We start from the raw sequence: 19,610 nt of genomic DNA, 5'->3' as shown, positions 1-19,610 counted from the left end.
TGGCTAACCATTTCATATGGGTTACACCCTCCCGTCTTGAATCAGCATCCCTTCATGAGCTAGTCTGGAGCTCAAATAGGATAACTATCATAGATCTACTATCCTTTCAATTGCTTGGTCAAAGTTTTCCAAGAAATTCTGGGCAAATGAGATAAAGGGCTTTCCTCACTGGGAGTATCGGAAGCGTTCAGGAGGTTGTCGAGTTTTATATCCCTTCAATATTGAAGGGATATAGTTACAGTCCTTTATTGTTTATTTGATATTCTCCTATATATTCATTGTTTATTATAGATTAGGATATTGCTTAAATTGATAAACTGAAGTAAATATGACATGTAATTAAATGTCATACTGACTAAAGACTAGTGAAAACAGCTTGTGTGTTACTTTGCACTATACAGTCAACAGTTCAATGTCAACGTCTAATTACTTCAAATCAATATCATACAGCAAAACCTCTCTTAACAGAGTGTACTTGTGCTTTAAGAATAAAAAAATATAATTTTGTAATTGTCTACTCTCCTGCTATCTCCACACTTTCTTGGAGGTTTACAGTTACCTGGGTGGTACAGAAAAGGTATTCAAATAATACACTATAATTAAAGGTCTCATCTCATCGTTTTTTCATTCATTTTGCAGTGGTCTGTAGTGTTGATGAATGCCCTGTGAGCCGGTTCTGGTGAAAAAAATGCTGTCCTGCGTCTGTTTCATGCTGTTCTAGTTTGGTGGGGAAGGTGGGCGGGGAGGAACGACTGGATTTCGCCTCTAGTCATGAATATTAATGACATGCTAATGAATTCACCTCTGATTGGCTAACAGTACTGTGACGCTTCCTCCAGTGCGTCCTCATCCGATTCTGCCTGTGCTATGCTCCATATTCAACTTTACAGTGCTAAAACCTGGCTAAAACTCGAGTCAAAACTGTTGCACAAAATGTCTTCGGAGATACAACTTCATGTGTTTGATCCGAGTAGGAAGAAGAACCGCTTCCTGATCGTTTGTCGGTGAACGTTGGTTTAATAGAATGGTAACAATTGCATGTCCGCTTAAAATTTCTCCTAAAAGAGGTAAACGTTTGTGGCAATAGTCATCTTGCATTCAAGTAATAAACAGTTGGAAACGTTTTAAAATAAAGACCTATTTCTTTACACAGTCAAACGTCTTTGCAATCTTCCTAGTAGATATTTTACTTCACAACACAGGTTATAAGCACCCTAAATGCAGTTGAGCCACTGACCTAGCCTGCTAATTGTATGCTATCGGAATAGATAGTTATGGTTTGAATTCCATGATACTATCATTGAAAGACCACTTGGTTATAGCTCAATATATATATATATATATATATATATATATATATATATATATATATATATATATATATATATATATATATATATAGATCTAAATGCAAACACACTTACCTACTCCTAGCTATATTTCGCTGGAATTGCACCGGCAGAGAACGTGTGCTGCAAGACTTCTCCAGCAATGAGTATAAACTATGGCTTTGATAGCCTACGTTGGCAGAGGTTAGCCTACTCAAGTTGTTTTCTGTCACGTATGACCCTTAGGAAAAAGTACTATTGGAATCTTATAGTATAAGACTACTATAGAAAAACTATAGCAGTTATAGGATATTATAGAGTTATTAGTAGGACTTCTACAGTATGTCCCAAAATACGTATTCCTATAAGATTACTATAATATTTTGTCCCAAAATACTATAAGATTCCTATACTACTTTTTCATAAGGGGATTGCTCATGTGGTTAGAAAAATGGGCAACACCAGTACCCCTGTTGTCTGTATGACTCTGTACCCAGGATTAGAACCAGTCTGCCTTAACATAATGTACTCCCTTCAAAATGCACTAAACATTCGACTATGACTACTATGGCCCTTTGTGAGACAGAAGATATGAAATGTAAGAAACCTTTAGCTTAAAAGGGACAAAAACTGATGAAACTCCTAAAACAAATATACAAAACAGGTCAATTTTCAATAAATAACTTTATTATATTTACATACAGCAGTGGTACTCAATCTCAAGTGTTCCACAAGTAGATGTGGTAAAATATAATAGATGAGTTGTTTGCAATATTGAACCAACTTGTATGTAAATCCAAACAGTTCTGCAACACTGATGTAACCTATGCCAGTTTAAATCATATGAATCCTCTGACACCATAAGCAAGGTGCAAAGACAACAAACAAGGTGGTTCAGTGAGAAGGCCTATTGTGTAATATACTGTTGAAGTAGGTCTACTGTTTTTTTTTTTTTTTTGCTAGGTGGTCCGTGAAACACTGAGTAATATTGCAGTCTATTAAAATAATGCAAACACAAAACAAGAACATCCAAACTATGCACAGAATTAACAATGTCCTCTTTTTGCCAGATGATGCAGACATCTGGCCTACAGATCCTTTGTAAGATGGTGCTGGGATTATTTAGGGAAAAAGGTCTGAGTTGCTGTTTCGGCTTGTATTGTCCTGGGGATCTGAAGGGACAACACACAAAACACATTCGTTGGCTGTGATGATTCTATTACATTGCTCTTTGATTGCACTGGGCCATAGGTGGAGCCATCAGGTGTTATTGTGGAGATGACCATAGACATAATATACATAGACGCCGCATCGACCGCTGCTCCCTACTAGCGCTGACGAGATTTGGAGCCGCCATCTTGGACCGGTCATCCACTCCACTCAGTGTAATCTGTTTGGCCGGTGCAATGAGCTGTCAGCACACTTAATTAATCATATCTCACTGAATACCGAACAGATTTTCACACGGTTTTTTTTGCTGCAAAGGTCATACATGTAGCTATGATACAGGCCACATTGTTCGAAAATACAAAATACAACCAATAGTACGGTAATGTTAAATCTTACTTGTGAAAAGTAAATCCCCCCGAGTATGGTCCGCCGATTTGAGCAGGAACATGCTGCACAGTGCTGTCATCTTGTGTTTTCTGCTGCAACGCAATGAGGAGTATGACAGGTCCAAGATGGCGGCCGCATTTCTTGTTTCCAGCAGCCAATGCGGCGTCTATGTATATTATGTCTATGGAGATGACGCTTTCATCCTCCTCCTCCTCTTGATCAACCCGAGGTCTTCTAGCTGGCCTTGGATGAACAGGCTTGATGGCAGTAGAGGTAGCAGGCCCCCATGCCCATGGTGTATGCGAAGTGCTTGTATCAGTACTCATACTTTTAATTAAGTATTCTGTTTTTGGTACCTAAAGTAAATAAATGTGTATTACTGTCAAGTTACAAGATACTAATAGTACACAGGACATTCACTATCTCACACAAAACTGTACTGGCACAATGGAAACAAAAATATTTTAGTCACTGTGGTAAGGTGTATGATTTACTAAGTAGCACACCCACAAGAAGACATTCGGTAATATCAATTCTATCCGTTATGCAATTCATGGGTTTCATCAGGTCCATTTACACAGGTGTATTAATCAAGCACCATGCAGTCTACATTCATAATCGAGGTGCTTGATTTTATACACCTGTGGAAGGTGACCTGAAGAAATCCATGAATTGACTTTCCCAAACATTGACGAGCACATAAGAACCTGTATTAGCCTACTAGAAAAAGACTTCTAGAAACTAACTAGCACAACAATAAAAGTTAGATCACAAACCTTTGCTTCTAACGTGATGACCTAATGTAGGCTAGAAAGCTGTGTAGCCTGACATGAGGATGTGCTCTGGAAGACATACAAAACACTAAGTAAACAGCAAGTAATCAAACAAAACATCATTGTAGGCCTACAAAGGTCAATGTAATAATGGCAAGAAGACATAAATTAGACTGAAGTGTAAATACCTGAGCTCTAGTGATAGCAACTTAGCCTAATAGTGCAGGGGTATTGTGTTTTTGATTTTCCCTGTTTAGACTAGAACAATACCCGTACTTAGTTGAGCATAAGATATTGTTGCTAATATTATTATTTGTGGTTTAACACTTAGGTTAGAAGATTATAGGTTCAACAAGCTAAATCTCTGGGTAGTGTGGTCAGTTTCTTATGTGTAGCTACACCAGGCATGCCCGTAACTGAAGCATTCCATTCACGTTATGTACTGCAACAATTAGCTTCCAATAGGCCTAATCAATGGAAGTAGCTACACCTGGCGTGTTAGTGGCCTGTAGGCTACGTTCGGGAAAATAGAACTTTCCTCTAATGGATTTTACCAGAGCCCTTCCTATTAGGCATTCTCTGATTTTACACGTCGCGAACAGAACACTTCAGTTACGTGCCTGGTGTAGCTTCCTGTAATATAGGCTAGCCTAAGCCTAGCTTGTAGGCTACCCTTTTCATGCATGCTAACGTGAAGAATATGAACATGTTTTGTAACAGACGTTACAGTGGGCATCGCTTTCAAATGACCACTTCATTCGCGCATTACGCGGCGTGAAGCTGCGAGAAGCTTTAGTACCACTTTCAGCCACTGTGCGTCGCTCTGCCACTGTACATCGCTCTGCCTGCCGTCCCTTACATAATTGTTGCCGAGAGTAATCCCAGCCTACGAATTCAATAACAAAATAAATCATGCATAATTAAACATTACCTCGATTTAGGCTACTTGGGTATGGCTTAAGGCTTGACTACACGAAAATCGAAATCGAAATTTGCCGTCTACATTATTGTCAGTGTTGGGGTTAACGCAACTACGCAAATCAAAGCAGTGGTGTGATAATTGAGCCAGTAGAGAAATAACTGTTCAGAATTAATCTGTAGCCTTGGGTAGGCTTCTGCAGAAAACAATGTTGTTGCCGATTTAATACTATCTGGCGACGTTTTTAACAGGCTACGCAATAGAGGCTTAGACAACTATGACCCACGTTTTGGTTTCGTAAATTAATTTGCCCTACTTCTTGACTGCAATGTAGTCAATTGACTGCTTGACATGTCATATTCATTCTGTAAACAATTACATCTGCTTTATGCCGCAGAATTACATTCATATTTGGCTGACTGCAGACGCGCCACTTCCCTCCCCATATTCCAATATTAAGATAGTATAAAGTGCTTTTTGTATAGGCTACTATCATAAAAAAAATAGTTAAAACGAATAGCTATTTGCAATTTGACAAAACACTGGTCCTCATTTTGCGAATGCGAGGACGATATGAGCCTGTTGCATTTAGTTAGATGTCCGAGTCACACATAATGTTTGAAAACCACTGGCTCTTAATCACAATAATTTAACACACGACAGTTGGATAACCTACTTCATCATGTCCCCATGCCTACATTTTTGTGAGTAGCATAGAGATCGTTAAAAACAATAAAGTATGGCTCTCCATTTGGGACATCGAAAACGTTTTTTAATTTTTAATAGACTACCGTCGAAGATGCTGACTTGCAAAAGCCTCGGGATAACACGTTATCTCCACTATCATCAGTCATGCCCCTTGATCAAAGTGGGGAATGAAATAAAAGTTTGATAACCACTGGCTTAACAAGTTACCTGCAGTCCAGAACACAGAATCTATTGCAATATTCTGATGATCGGCGATGATATCGGCAAATGTTTGTTTTCCAAGGTAAGAATTTCACTTCACCATGCACCTTCGACAATACCTGGCCTACCTGGTATCATTACAAACATTATTCTGTGTCCTAAAACTGGCATATTTTATGGCATTGTGTCATGTAAGTTCGTTGCAAAATCTAGAGAAATGTGTGAGGTGGTCAGCGGGGGACATCCCTTACGATGATGAGTGACAGGTCTCAGAATGCGTGCGCTACACAAGGACGGAAGATGATGAATAACTGGGGCCGTAGGCTATTCACAAAGGCTTTTATCTTACTACTAGGAGTAGGCTACTCCTAAATCGCACTTAAAGATTTTAGCTTGGAGTTTTCTCTTAAAAGTTATTCACAAAGCCTTTCAGACAACTCCTAAACTAGGAGTGAGTCTTCGTGGCTATGGATGACGTCATTACTCATGCACGAGCTTGACTGAAGTGACCACCTTGATTGGCTGACGATTGTAACGCGGGAATTCCAAACACCTCTCTTCCGATGATGACTGACAGGTGACGGGTCGGAGAATGCGTGCGCTACACAAGTAGTGTGAAGGACGGAAGATGATTAATAACTGAATAAAAAGGCCTAGCCTAAATGAATAAAGAGTAAGGCAAAACAAATAGCTTAGTAGCCTAATGAAACATAGGCCTATGGATTGATGCAGTAGCCTACCTTTGCAACATTTATTAAATTAATCTGTCACCATATCCCTAGGCTACGTTTGCAAAGAGGAGAACATTTTAATTAGATTCACAATGAAACGTTACATTTCATTTCCATGTTAACAATGAGTAGTTTGTGTTGTTGGTGGTGTTATTGCATCCCTTTTATGAATGCAAAATTGTTCCCTCGCAATTGGAAGCTCCTGTTGCACATAGGCTATTTCAAAACATCGCAACGTAAAATGCCACAAAAAAGCTGTTTATGAATAGGTCTTAGTGAGTTAGGAGTCCTCTCGACTTAAGCTGTCCCAGACTTAGGTGCTACTTTTAGGTCTAAAATGCTTTGTGAATTACTTTTTGTGAAAAAATTAGGAGTCCTAAAGTTAGGAGTGACACGCCCATTATTTTTAGGAGTTGCTCCTAAATTCGCCAGTTAGGAGCTACTTTTAGCCTTAAAATTCTTTGTGAATATGGCCCCTGAATAAAAAGGCCTAGCCTAAATGAATCAAGGCAAAACAAATAGCCTAGTAGCCCAATGAAACATACGGATTGATGTAGTATCTTGTAACATTATTAAATTATTCTGTTACTATGCCTACGTTTGCAAAAGAGAACATTTTAATTTGATTCACAATAATGTTACATTTAATTTACATGTTGACAATGACTAGCCTAGTTTTGGTTGTTGTTGGCGGCGTTATTGCATGTTAGTTATGCCTACAATGCAAAATTGCTTCCTCGCGATTGGAAGCTCCTGTAGCTGCATAGATTTCAAAACCGCAGGTTTGTGAATAGGTCTGTGAGTAAGGAGTCCTCTTGACTTCTTTTAAGCTGAGGTGGGAAGGTGTGATTTTTTTGGGGGAAGGGCCGGATTAACTGGGCACAATTGTCTGATGTCCCCCCTTCCCCCCAGCCAACGTGAATCGGGTGGTTAGTTAATAGGCCTATCGTGAAGATTTTTCCTGCCATCTAAGGCACGAGCGCATCTGTGAGGCCAAGCCTCACCAAGTAGCTCGTTTGTTTACAACTAACATTCCATTTAATTAAACTGCTTTATAGGCTATGCCGAAATAGTTTTCAACATTTTGAATATTAGTGTCGGGTGAATTGAAATGTTCTCAAAGTAGCCTTATGGCTGAAAGCTGCTTGGGACACCCCCCCCCCCCCCCCCTTCCTGCACTCATTGTTTCAAAAGGAGTAATTTTGGCTTTGTCAGAACTGAAGAGCTGTGGACGGCACGGCACGGTATGCCCAATGAAAATAAATTAACGCAACGCAACACAACACAACACAGACCCCGCTTCTCTCGCGTCAGTCACTGACATGAACGAAACACAGAACCCGCTTCTCTCACGGCAGTCACTGACAGTAACCTAGAATAAATGCATGGGGAAAAACACTTCCCCATGACAAAGACATCGTAAAACACTGAAAGTTAATATTTTGTCACTAGCAACATTCATCTGTCCTTTGTCAAATGTATTATGTTCCAAGTACCCTATGCGTAATTCTGCTTCATAAAGTTGAACAAATGTCTACAGTGCAGAGTTGGTAAGTTATGGTAGGCCAACTTGCAGTGAACATACAAAGAGGGGAAATTATTTCTCTTGCAGCTGAGTAGCCTCAGGTGCGCACGTAGACATAAGGCCGAACATGCAAGCGCCAATGAATCGTGCTCTCACGGCAATCGCGCCGTTAAACTTAAATAGGTTAACATCACTCTAAGTTCGCCTTCAAGCAAGGAAAACGATGATTTGAAGACATCTGTTTCGTTGGAAGGGCAATGGGTAGCAACAGGGCAACACAGAGACAGGCCCGATGGCAGGGCTGTTATGAGAGTATTAAAATATAGGATATTCTACGGGAAAACATTAAAACGGCAAGACAGCGGGGAAAGTTAAAATACGTGATAAACACGGAAAAAGTTGGCATGCATTGTTTCGGTCCCCGTGCACAGGGATTATTTGTCATACTATTAATCACATATGATTATTTGTGAAATTGTGCAAACAGGCGCAACACATTTGAAAAGGAAGGACTGGTAGCATGCAAGCTCACGGGAAAGATTGATTTAAGAATGTTATCACAAAGTGTGTGGTTGTGGCGCGGGCGGAAGACAATTGGCAGGGGAGGGTCATGTATTTTTTTAACAATTCTGTCGGAGGGTCATTGAACAATTTCTAGCAGGCAAGAGAGGGTCATGCAACTTCCAACTGAAGCACTCAAAATTCCTCCGGTGGCCCCTTCAATAAATAACGATCAGTCCCTAGATTGCTGCTGGGCTATATGCCTATCTCGCGGTTGCATCCATTACAAACAAACATGCAATGTGAACGTCTGGGATTGGGGAGAGCACTAAATGCTCTTCTGAATAAGCACGAAGTCAAACCTTTAAATGAAAAACACTCTTTAATAATCCAAAAAAATAAACCGCTAATGAAGTAAACTTGTGACCATCAAAAATCGTTTATCGCTCGTAACTCCGTGATACCAGGACGTAACAGGAAGGCATTTGGCTGAGCAACGGAGGTTAATATGCTCCATGTTTTGTCCAAATGATGACTGTCTATCATCGTTGCACTCGGAGAAAACGAATGTTTCATTCGTCCCCGTTTCAATCGTCCCGGTTGTACCTGCTCAAAACGCAGATAGAACCTTATTATTCTAAGGTAGCGAAATAGCGTTCAGCATGATTCATGCCCAATTAATTCCCCCTGTTAAAGTGTTCGCCTTTGTAGTTTGGTTTCGTGATAGCCTATGATAAACGGCTTATGGCCAAATATGTGAAAACGTTAAAATACAGTAGGCGATAAACCCGGAAAAAGTTGACACTGATTTTTTCATAATCACTTTGGAGGCTCATAGAAAAATGTATTGCTGGCGAGGGAGGGTCACGTCTTTTTGGACTAATGCTCCCCAAACTCCTCCGGTAGCCCCTTAAATAAATAACGAACAGTCCCTAATGAAGTAAACTTGTGACCATCAAAAATCGTTTATCGCCTGTAGGCCTAACTCCGTGATAACAGGACGTAACAGGAAGGCATTTGGCTGAGCAACGGAGGTTAATAGGCCTACTCTATATTTTGTCCAAATGATGTCTGTCTATCATCGTTGCACTCGGAGAAAACCAGAATGTTTCATTTGTCCTGCGTCTCTACGGCTGCAAACGGGATTCACTCGCAGTTAACCAAATATTTCTTTATTAGGGCAGGCATATTTCTGGCTATTACATTATTTCTAAACCAGTCTGCTAAAGTCTGTAGTGAAGTCTGTGTAGGGTTTTCCAGGCTCCATTTCTTTTTACGAGACACCCTGCTCACTTGAGCCATCTACCGGTTGTTTGGGTTGTTGCAGCGTCTCACTGGAAAAATACAAATTAAAGTCGCGTGATACCGCGTGATCCCACGCGCGGACCGCGAGTGAAGCTGGCCAATTCGAAGCACTGCCCACTGTAGGTGGAAAAGTTTGTTTGTACTTACAGCCTGTGAGCTGGTGGTCGATCATCATGACGGTACAGAACCAGGTTTTCAGAACATCGATGCAAAACCACTTTCTAACTGTAGGCAGTGAGTGTGGTCGAAATGATTGGAACACAGAACTAATGTTGCATTACTTCGGTGGTGGTGTTCCAACGATAAATCCGAACCATTTCTTCCTCAACTCATGTTTCTAAGGCAAGACATGCAACATTGATGTGTTATTGCTACAAATAACACAGGCACGATTTTTTTCCGCCATGTTAGCAACTTGCTGTTAACTCCTACTAGCTGCAGAGAGACAATCCCCTAGCCGCAAAATCTTCCAGTCTTCCTGTAGGCGGTCACAAGCCAAGGTGGGCGAGGCCATGAATAATCAGTTTCCCTTCGGCCTCACTGGGAAGGGCTCTTTCTGATTCGCTTGTTTTTCCGTGTATTTTCTTTCATTGGCTAATGCGGGCAATGGGGGTAGAAGATCATTTTCACGTACAGCATGCATATGTAACTTGGAGTGAGCTATAGTATTTCGAAAGTAACAAGTATTAAACGGTTTCTCAGTGAATGAGACCTTTAACTAACTGTCAAATCCTGTGCATTCTTGGCTAAATGTAGCAACAACTATTGTACACCAACACCAGTTCAAGTGCCGAATGTGTAGTAGGCTAGCTTAGCTTTCTCAAAGTTCAAGTTGAGGCCCGGTCATGGCAGACTTTGAAGTCATAGGGCCCACCTACACATGCCCCCATCAAACTATTATTATGATTATCATTACAACAATTACTTTTATTATCCTATAGCATAACATACATGCAGTTTCATTTCAAAGCAGTCAATGTTTACAGTGCTATAGTTATGTTATAACATTGTTCACGAAAAGTTTGTGAAAACATGCACATCAGAGGACTGCTTTAGGCTATAATTAGAATAGTTAATTACTTAAGCATGGTTGCATTAGATCTAAAAACAACAGCAATTATATGAGTACTATTGTTTTGAGATGTTTCCCGCATGCAATCATCATACTCTGGTAGGCAAATGGAGAAAAAATTGACATGTTTTTTAATGAAATGCATTCATGCATTCGACGAACGCTCACACCAGGCGCGCCTGCAGGTGTACGTCCGTACGCACTGTGCGTACCATCAGGCTATTCAACAACAAAAGAAAATGTCCCGTGTGTGTGTGTGTAATGTGTACTCACTCCAAATTGGCCCACCATACCTTCCCAGCTATGCACAGTATCCCATTAGCTGCATGCCATTAGGCTATTTACAATTTTCTATTATGTAACTTGAGCGTGAACATTTATCAAAATTAATGCGCGCACATTTTGTTTGAGCAGGAGACAGAATACGCACGCAGGCACGCAACTAGGCTAGGCTACTTGTTATTTTCTTTTACTCGGCTATCTATATATGGTTATCAGCACACAATGTTGAGCTAATTCACTAACTCAATACTCATCATGGATATCACAAGTTTAAACAACGAAAACAGAAAGTATGCAAAGCTAGAGGAGTTATTCCAGATGGGCAAGAACAAGGTAGGCAATTGGTGTACTTGTCAGAACGTCACGTTACGCTAGAACAAAACAAGGTACATTTAGCCTGTATAGGGCTGTATAAGTTGTCCAAATGAATAGGTCATTGTATACGTTGATTACTATTGCATGTGGATGTTATGCTATGTAGGCTACTTTTTTGCTGACCAATGCACGGGGCTAAAACCGGGAAACCTAGATAAATATTGTTCACGTGTGATTTTTTGCGGGGGGGGGGATTTGTTGATGAGTGTGCGTACCATAGCATTAATTCCTGCAGGCGCCCCTGGCTCACACCATAATTTAATTGTTTGCTCCATGTTTAATGACAACGAATTAGCAAGTATTTCTGTTCTTCCTGATTACCGTTTTTTTCTGTCGGCCCGCAGTTGCGCAATCAATTGCGCACCGGGCTTATAATTTCACTCCGCGGACCAGCAGTCGCACAATTGCCGGTGTGCTCACAGTTTTGCCTCTGGTTAACATCAGACATGTCTGGCACGTTTTCCCCTCGTTAGTATTTGGTGTAAAAATAACACCACACCAGCACCTTCATTCAATGTTGAAAGTAAGTGTCAGATACGTGCGTGAAAAAACGTTGTGATTTTCACCCATTTTGAAAGTGTAATTCACGTTGTTTTTTAGTTGGCAATAGTTGGTGTAAATTGAAACCGAAATTGCATCTTCTGTTAACGTTGGAATCGGTGCTAGATGCGTTGGGTTTTGCACGTATCTTTTGGCACCAGGTTACAACGTTCAATGGACGTTTTTAACAGGGTTATTTGTACTGGTGCCAGAAAACACGTTGAAAGAACATACTAAACACGTCTGTTTTATTTGAAACCAAAATACAACCTAAATAAAACGTTTGTTTTGGTTCAAATAACGTGTTTTGCTGCTTGGGTTGATCTCTAGTTTCTAGACCCAGAGACAGTTGACAACCTTACCTAACATAGTTTTGCTAGGACTAATAGACCACAAAGTTGCTGAACGTGTTATTTCAGTTTAGTTTGCAACAATATAGTTTAACCAAAGTCCTTAGCTGCAGTAGCTTACTACCTAGCCGTTCCCATTCACTTTCCGTTTACTGTGTTAATGATAGCTAGCTAGCTCGGTCCGAAAGAGTTTCATTGGCATTATACACAAGCAATGGCAATAAAATAGTACACAAAATGTTATGAATATGTTGTTATTGCTTATTCAAGTGTAACTCTCGCTAAATTGCATCCTAGGGTGTTTTTGTGAATAGGGAGTCGTAGGGGCACTAACCTACTATTTTGATGCGTCAATCGCTAATTTTAAAACACTAAGAAGGCTTAACACAACTTGATACTTCGATCAGTGTCTCTACACATGAACTTGAGCATTGAGAACATTGTTAGTTTACACATAGTTTACTAAAAAGAGAGGTTTTGGACAACTCACTCCTTGACTGGCATGATGGCAGCGAGCAGAAAACCCAAGTGAGTTGTTCAAAACCTTTCTTTTAGTGAACACTATGTACACGAACGATGTTCTCAATGCTCGAGTTCATGTGTAGAGACACTGATGATGCTTCAATCAAAGTTTCATGTTGTGTCGAGCCTTCTTAGTCTTTTAAAAATGGCGATTTTGACGCGATCATGTATCAAAAAATAGTTACCATTCAAAACTCCATTTGACCCAAAAACGACAACACGGACAAGCTTGAAAGTGGCGCTTCAGACGTAATTATGCTTTTAAACGAAAGTTTGACTCGTGTACATTCACAAAAACACCCTAGGGTGCATTTTGGCGAGAGTTACGCTTTCAGAGAGAAGTTTATGCTTTGATGTGAGACTGCTCCCGTAGTTCTAAACGAGGCAGCGCTTAAGAGGTTGGTTGCTATATAACTCCTAACTACTAGATGGGAGAATATATTACACAGGGGGGCTTTAAAATGTTCGTTTCATGTGCACATCTGAACCGGATCCTTATTGTAATGATACGGTCCACCGATAGGGGCGCTTCCTATATAAAACACCTCAGGTGGCTTTCAACACCATGTTTTTGTTTTTTCTACCAGGCTTTTGCAAAATTCCGGAATTGAAACTGGCTCTTAAATTCCAATTCAATTCTTGAATTTCACTTGCATTTCAATTGATGTAGCAAACAGGAAGCAGGAATTGCAATTCAAATTTTGCACAATCCTGTTCTCTACACCTAACTATTTTTTCATTTATCATGTAAACAGACCTTAGTGTTCTGTACTGACCCTAGGCAGATAGGTCAGGCCCTTGAGTCGTGGATCTGCTTGAGGTTTCTTCCTACATGTATCTTCAATTGTAGTTTTTCCTCGCCCAGGGCTGGACTGGGACAAAAAATCAGCCCGGGCATTTTTGGCCCTAACAGCCCTCTACGACCAGGCACACTAATATGCAATCCTGGCAGTACCCTTACATATGTGTATGTAAGTGTACAGCAGTGGAAGTAAATAAGACTGTACTAACTCACTCTTTCTGACTCATTGGTAGTCCGAGGTGGCTGAAGTAGGCTACACAAGCTCTAAATTAAAGTATAGCCCTAAATACAAGCACTTGTCAAAGAGAAGGCTCTGCTAGAACAACCTAAAGTAGCCTACTACACTGTAGCCTACAGTAGAGCTCCATGACCTCATTTCACATTAATGTCTCTCAGTGTTTTATGTAAATCTTTCAGTTACCTTTTGCATGAAGATGACTTGAAATATTGCATTTTAACCCATTTTTCAGTGGAACCCTTCAAAATAATCAAATAATTTCAATATTATGTTGTATTATAGCCAATGATATGGTGGTCCTAGCCATGTATTAAAAAAAAAAAAACGTCATGTTAATGTGTTGAGTTCAGCTGGAAATGTGACCATGTTAAGGAGCAATGTTAGCAATAAAAACAATGCTAAAGTAACGTATGCTGTGCCGTTTGACTGATTGAGTGGCCACATCAATTGTCAGCATCATCAGATAGATACATAAATAGATACTTTATTGATCCCCAAGGGGAAATTCAGCACCATGACTGTGAACCTGTTTGCCGCGCTATACATTCTCCTTCTGATCACTTGTCCCTCTGCCATGTAATAGTCTACGTTTGCTTACCTCTCCTCACTGAAGTTCAAACTGTTGCTGACATAGGCTACCTGAATGTCGGGTACAGCACATTTCTGCACAATTAACATCCTGTCTTTACCTGCCGCAACTTCTGTATGCACTTCATTTATCCATTTTGACGCACTCACTGAATTTTGTCTTTGAGCCAATGTGGGAGGGGTGGGACGTGGTAAGAGTTGTCATTGGGCCTGTCTAAATGTCAGTATAGAAATTGTACCAATGGGCCGCTGACTGTCCTTGCTTTGGGCCGATTTCGATTGTTGCCCATGTTTTAAAATAACGATAACAAATACTAATTTAATTCGATCGGCCCAAAAGGTATGCTGGCCCACCGGGAAAATGCCTGGTATGCAAGATGGCCAGTCCAGCCCTGTCCTCGCCCCTGTTACTCATGGGCCTTCTCTGATTAGATTGTTTAACGCTCTGTAAAGCGCCATGAGACATGTGCAATGTTTTGGCGCTCTATAAGTGATATTTAATTGAAATTAATAAGTACTACACAATCTTTCCGGCTCTGAATCTTTTAGCGCCGCTTGCTGTTACGGAAATGTATTACGCCTCGCGCACGCGCAGAACGTACACTCGCCGTTGCAATCGCTTCGCCGTGTTCCGAGCAGTGTTGGCGAGTAACGGAATACATGTACCGGCGTACAAAGAATACAAATTATGAGTAACTGTATTCTGTTAGTTACAATTTAAATAGTTGGTATTTAGAATAGTTACATTGTTGAAATAAATAGAATACATGGCGATACTGTTTCACAAGTTTATTCACTCTCTAAATAAATTAAGGCAACTCCATGCATTTCCCAGATGCCCCAATATTAAAACGAAGAAATTAACTATTAGCTTAACACCCTATCGTCGGCCTGGCACACCTAAAATATTTCCCACTTTAACGCTTACCATCACTTTGTCCATTCTTATCATTCTAACCTGCCAAACCAAACATAATAGCTTATCCTAGTAGCAAGCTACTGTATGATGAAATTGTTTCCATGTTTAAATTCAAGCCCTGCCGTCTTGCACTAGCCTCACATTGCACCCGTTAAAACGCAGCCAGCGCGCGTTATGGACGCACCATCGGAGACCCTAAAATGACTGCACAGCAAATGAAGAGTAAAGTAAGTGCTGGTAACTTCTGTTCCTCACTGATCGTGGTTCTTGACGTCTGTTCAAAGGATATTTTCCCAAGCATTAATAGCTTACTTCGGCAAATCAGTTAGACCAGGGATGGGCAACTGGCGGCCCGCGGACCATGCGGCTCTCCTCCTCACTTAGTGCGGCCCGCGGATCAATTTTGAAATGTCATTAAAATGTTTGTTTCACAGTGCACATCTGAACCGGATCCTTATTGTAATGATTCGGTCCACCGATAGGGGCTCTTCCTATATAAAAAAAAATAGATAAAAAATCCAGCGGAGTCGAGCTTTCTTCACTACAGCCAGTGAGGAAGAGATACAGAGAGCGGTTTATAAAGAAAACGTCAACTTATGTGTTTAGTAGGCTATGCTTAGAATCGGAGCTGCTGTACAGCCGCTATCGTAGCCGACCTCAACGTAAAGCAGGGTCCCCACACTTGTCATGGAATTTCAGGAATATCAGCATTTTAATAAAGTCTATTCCAGACATGGAACATCAGGGAATTATATCTGATTCACCTTTCAAGGAATTTTGTTGGAGTTGAAAATTGACTTGCCAAAATACATTATATATTTACACACAGCATTGGTGTTTATTGTGTTACTACTTGCTTGAGTGGTTGTAATTAGCCCTACCTGTTTTTTATGCCCTTTTTTAAATTTCCAGATTGGTCATGGAAATTCAGGATTTTTGTCAGGGGAAAGTCATAGAATTTTACATTTGACTTGTGGGAACCCTGGGAGAGATACACGAACATCAGAGACTTCTTACAAGAGCCACTATTACCCATTACAGTGGAAAAAAGGTTTATTGTGAATGTGTAATATTTTTTAGTTTATTTCAAGTTCATTGATGAATAGAAGCAATATTAAAAATGCATTTGAGTATAGAAAATATTAAATTAATACATGTTGGTTTAATAAACTGTACAGACATATTGTATACAGTATATATTTAATAGGCCTACTCCTGATTACTGATATCCCAGTGGTGGATGTGCGCGGTCACATCTGGCCCTTGACAGCGACAAGAAAATATTCGTGGCCCTCTCTATCATCAAAGTTGCCCATCCCTGAGTTAGACAGTCTTTGCCAATAAATAAACAAAGCTTAGTTCACGTGTTAATTTGTAGACCTACAATTAAAACCCATCTCTAAAATAGGTACTGCATTCTGTGTTTTTCATTCTAACTTCAAATAGCTTATGGCTTATTTTTTCTAATTAGATCTACATTTAAGTTTTAAAATGAATTATGGTGCAGCCTCTGAAAGTGAATTATTCTTGCGAGTAGCAGATTTTAACATGCGGTTTTTGATTGTCATTTTGCAATCACATTAATTTTGAAGAGCACTGGTAGGCTATACAGTATAGTGTTTACATTTCCAGGTCATTTGCGTCCCATCTGTCAAATGTCTGTGCCCCTCACTTTTACTGGGTTGAGGCCACTTAAAATCTCACAGGCACACCTTAATTATAATTTTTGGCTACGCCCCTGCCAGGGGGAGTCGTCTGCTGTAGTTACTGGTCACCTTGCCATTTTATAGTTGTATCAGGTAAGCAAGTAGCAAGGAAGTAGCAAGTTAAGCTCTCTGTTTTGTTTGAAAATCAACAGAAGTGATGTTACCCAGCATCGCTTAGAGCACCTTTAACCCTTAAATAGGCAACGTGCACCAGGATATACATACTTTTTCACATCCTCTGGGGGGCATTTCTAAATAAAAATCCAAATCAAGTTATGATTGATCAAAAGTCCTGTCTGTTATCAGTCTGTAGGTCACATGACTTGGTTCAGGTTGTTTGTCATTATCTAGTTAGCTTGGTCAGAAATAAAAATGGCCGCCAGCGGTAGCACACATGCTAACCAAGTGGTGAGTAATTACATGTAAATCATAGTTATTTTCAATTCATATTAACTCGTATAACTGATTATGATTATTGTCTAAATATATTGATAAAGAAAAAAAAAGCCTAACTGTGTTTGTGGACTTAGTTTAGTAACTTTGAAATGTATGTATCCCCCAAGATACATTGCCAGATTAGGGTATAAAATTTGGTCAATGGGAATTCTGTGTAGTATTGAAAATGTAGTTTTAAACAGGAAGATATGCTAATATACACTGCAAAAAGAGATGTTATTATGTACAGGTATGTACATCATGACGGTACAACCATATATTGCCCTTCAGGGTATCACAGTTAGCTCATTTTATGGCAACCGAAAGGTGAATAGAAGAGCGAGCGAATGAGCGTGATGGAGGAGATCCCTGAACACTCTTCAGGCATAGGCACTAGTGATGAAGATGAGGATAATCAGGTAGAATTGAGAGATAGAACTAGAGACTGAATAGTTCTGCTGAGGAGGAGGAGGAAGAAGAGGCTATGGAACAAATGCCTAAAAAAGCTAAGGAATTTAGGTGACTGTGCTTAAATTGAGGGACATTTGGGCATATTTACTGAAGTGAGCAGGCCAACCAGCTTAACCAATGAGCAGTACCTTATAGAACTCAAGTCACCACCTACCTCCCTAAGGGGTCAGGTACTGGATGTAAGTTCCCCATTTGATGTCTGGAAAAATCTATATAAAGTGTTTTAGGCCTGGCCTTAGGCTGACCAGCTATGGTGTGAATCGTGATCGTACAACATTTAATTTTATGCAAAACAAAAACTAATAGGAAAAACAACAAAAATACATTATATTATACATATGTATACAATATGTAATTATTTAATTTCCAATCGAAGGAACTACTAATCCCATGATCAGCTATTGCGAATAATGCATTTTCCAATGTTTGCCAACCTAATGATAGTTTAACACACTTATTTTTGACTGTAAGACAAGATGACTTACTCCACAGTTTACATTAAGTAATTTCCACTAAAATGTAAGCAAAACAGTTTTCACTGGATAGCCACACATAGACCTGTGAGGTTCTATATGAGTATATATAATTGCTTGATCATGCCATAGCTGATTTTAACCTTAGACTGTATAAAATAGGTTTTAAGTCTACATTGGATGGTTTTTTTTTTTTTTTTTTCATGATTTTATAATCCAGTTCTCAAAGGAGAATATGAATTAGATTATTACTTCCGAAACCTGAGTGGGCGGTGACTGTTAAGGTCTTGGTATGGATGGCTCCCTGCAAAGTTCCCTTGTTATACACATAGCATAACACTGTTTGAGTATGTACAGGCTATATTTTGCTGCCATTTTGGTAAATCAAAAATAAAAGCCAAATGAATTTACACAATTACTGCCAAATTGCCAAATTATCTCATTTAATAACTTTGTGTGTACTTCTGCGAAAAAGCCCTGTCAACGGTAAAAAGAGCGTAAATTCAGAACATCCGATGAGATGTCATCTCCATTATATATATAGTAGAATTTGATAAAAAATAATATGAAATTCATTTAAAAAATAGTATTTATGACATAAATGATGAAGGAAAGCAAGATTTTATCAGTTATATGTATCAAATGAGAAATGGAAAAGTTCACCAATTTGATTATTTTTATACCTTAATAGGGCAACGTATCCCAGGAGATACAACTCATAAAATCCAAAATATCCAAAATATTTCTTAAGAATCATAGAAACAGCATTATTTAGCATTTCAACAACCATGTCTACTTAAGCAAAAGCATTGTAACTATCTCTACATTATCTGTTTTAACACTGTATATTTTACATCATATGTTTTGCATTTTCATGGACTGATAATTCCTCGGAATTACGTTTTCTAGTTATTTGTTGCCACTTTGATCAAGTTATTACAATATTGGATATGTATTAGGTTCAGCAAAAAAACAATAATACCTCCTATTCATCTAATAAAGGCATTTTATTGTATTATTGGGAAGTTATTACATTATCAGGTCTTATTACAGTTTTTACAAGTGAAGAGGAGATTTGTATTACATTGTTGGGAGTTATTGCATTATTGGGAAGCTACTACATTATTTAGATGTTTAACCTATTCACATAGTTATTTTCATTAGGCTGTTGCTTCATTTGACATTGTTGTTTATTATTGATATTTTCCTTAATGCAGTCTTACCACGCTATTGTTGTTATGTTATTGATTGAATGGGCATTATTGTTTATTATTGCTATTTTCCTTCAT

The 19,610-nt window shown here is 39.4% G+C and overlaps 1 protein-coding gene across 1 annotated transcript in view; it reads left to right on the top strand.

Annotated features, from left to right (window-relative positions):
• wls (Wnt ligand secretion mediator) overlaps positions 1-19,610 on the top strand; it is a 128,679-nt gene that overhangs the window by 37,989 nt on the left and 71,080 nt on the right. The window lies entirely within an intron of this gene.

This window comes from Alosa sapidissima, chromosome 1 (assembly GCF_018492685.1).
Source record: "Alosa sapidissima isolate fAloSap1 chromosome 1, fAloSap1.pri, whole genome shotgun sequence".
Classification (NCBI taxonomy): domain Eukaryota; kingdom Metazoa; phylum Chordata; class Actinopteri; order Clupeiformes; family Clupeidae; genus Alosa; species Alosa sapidissima.
The sequence above is the reverse complement of the archived record's forward strand: the minus strand, read 5'-3'. Positions and strand labels throughout refer to the sequence as shown.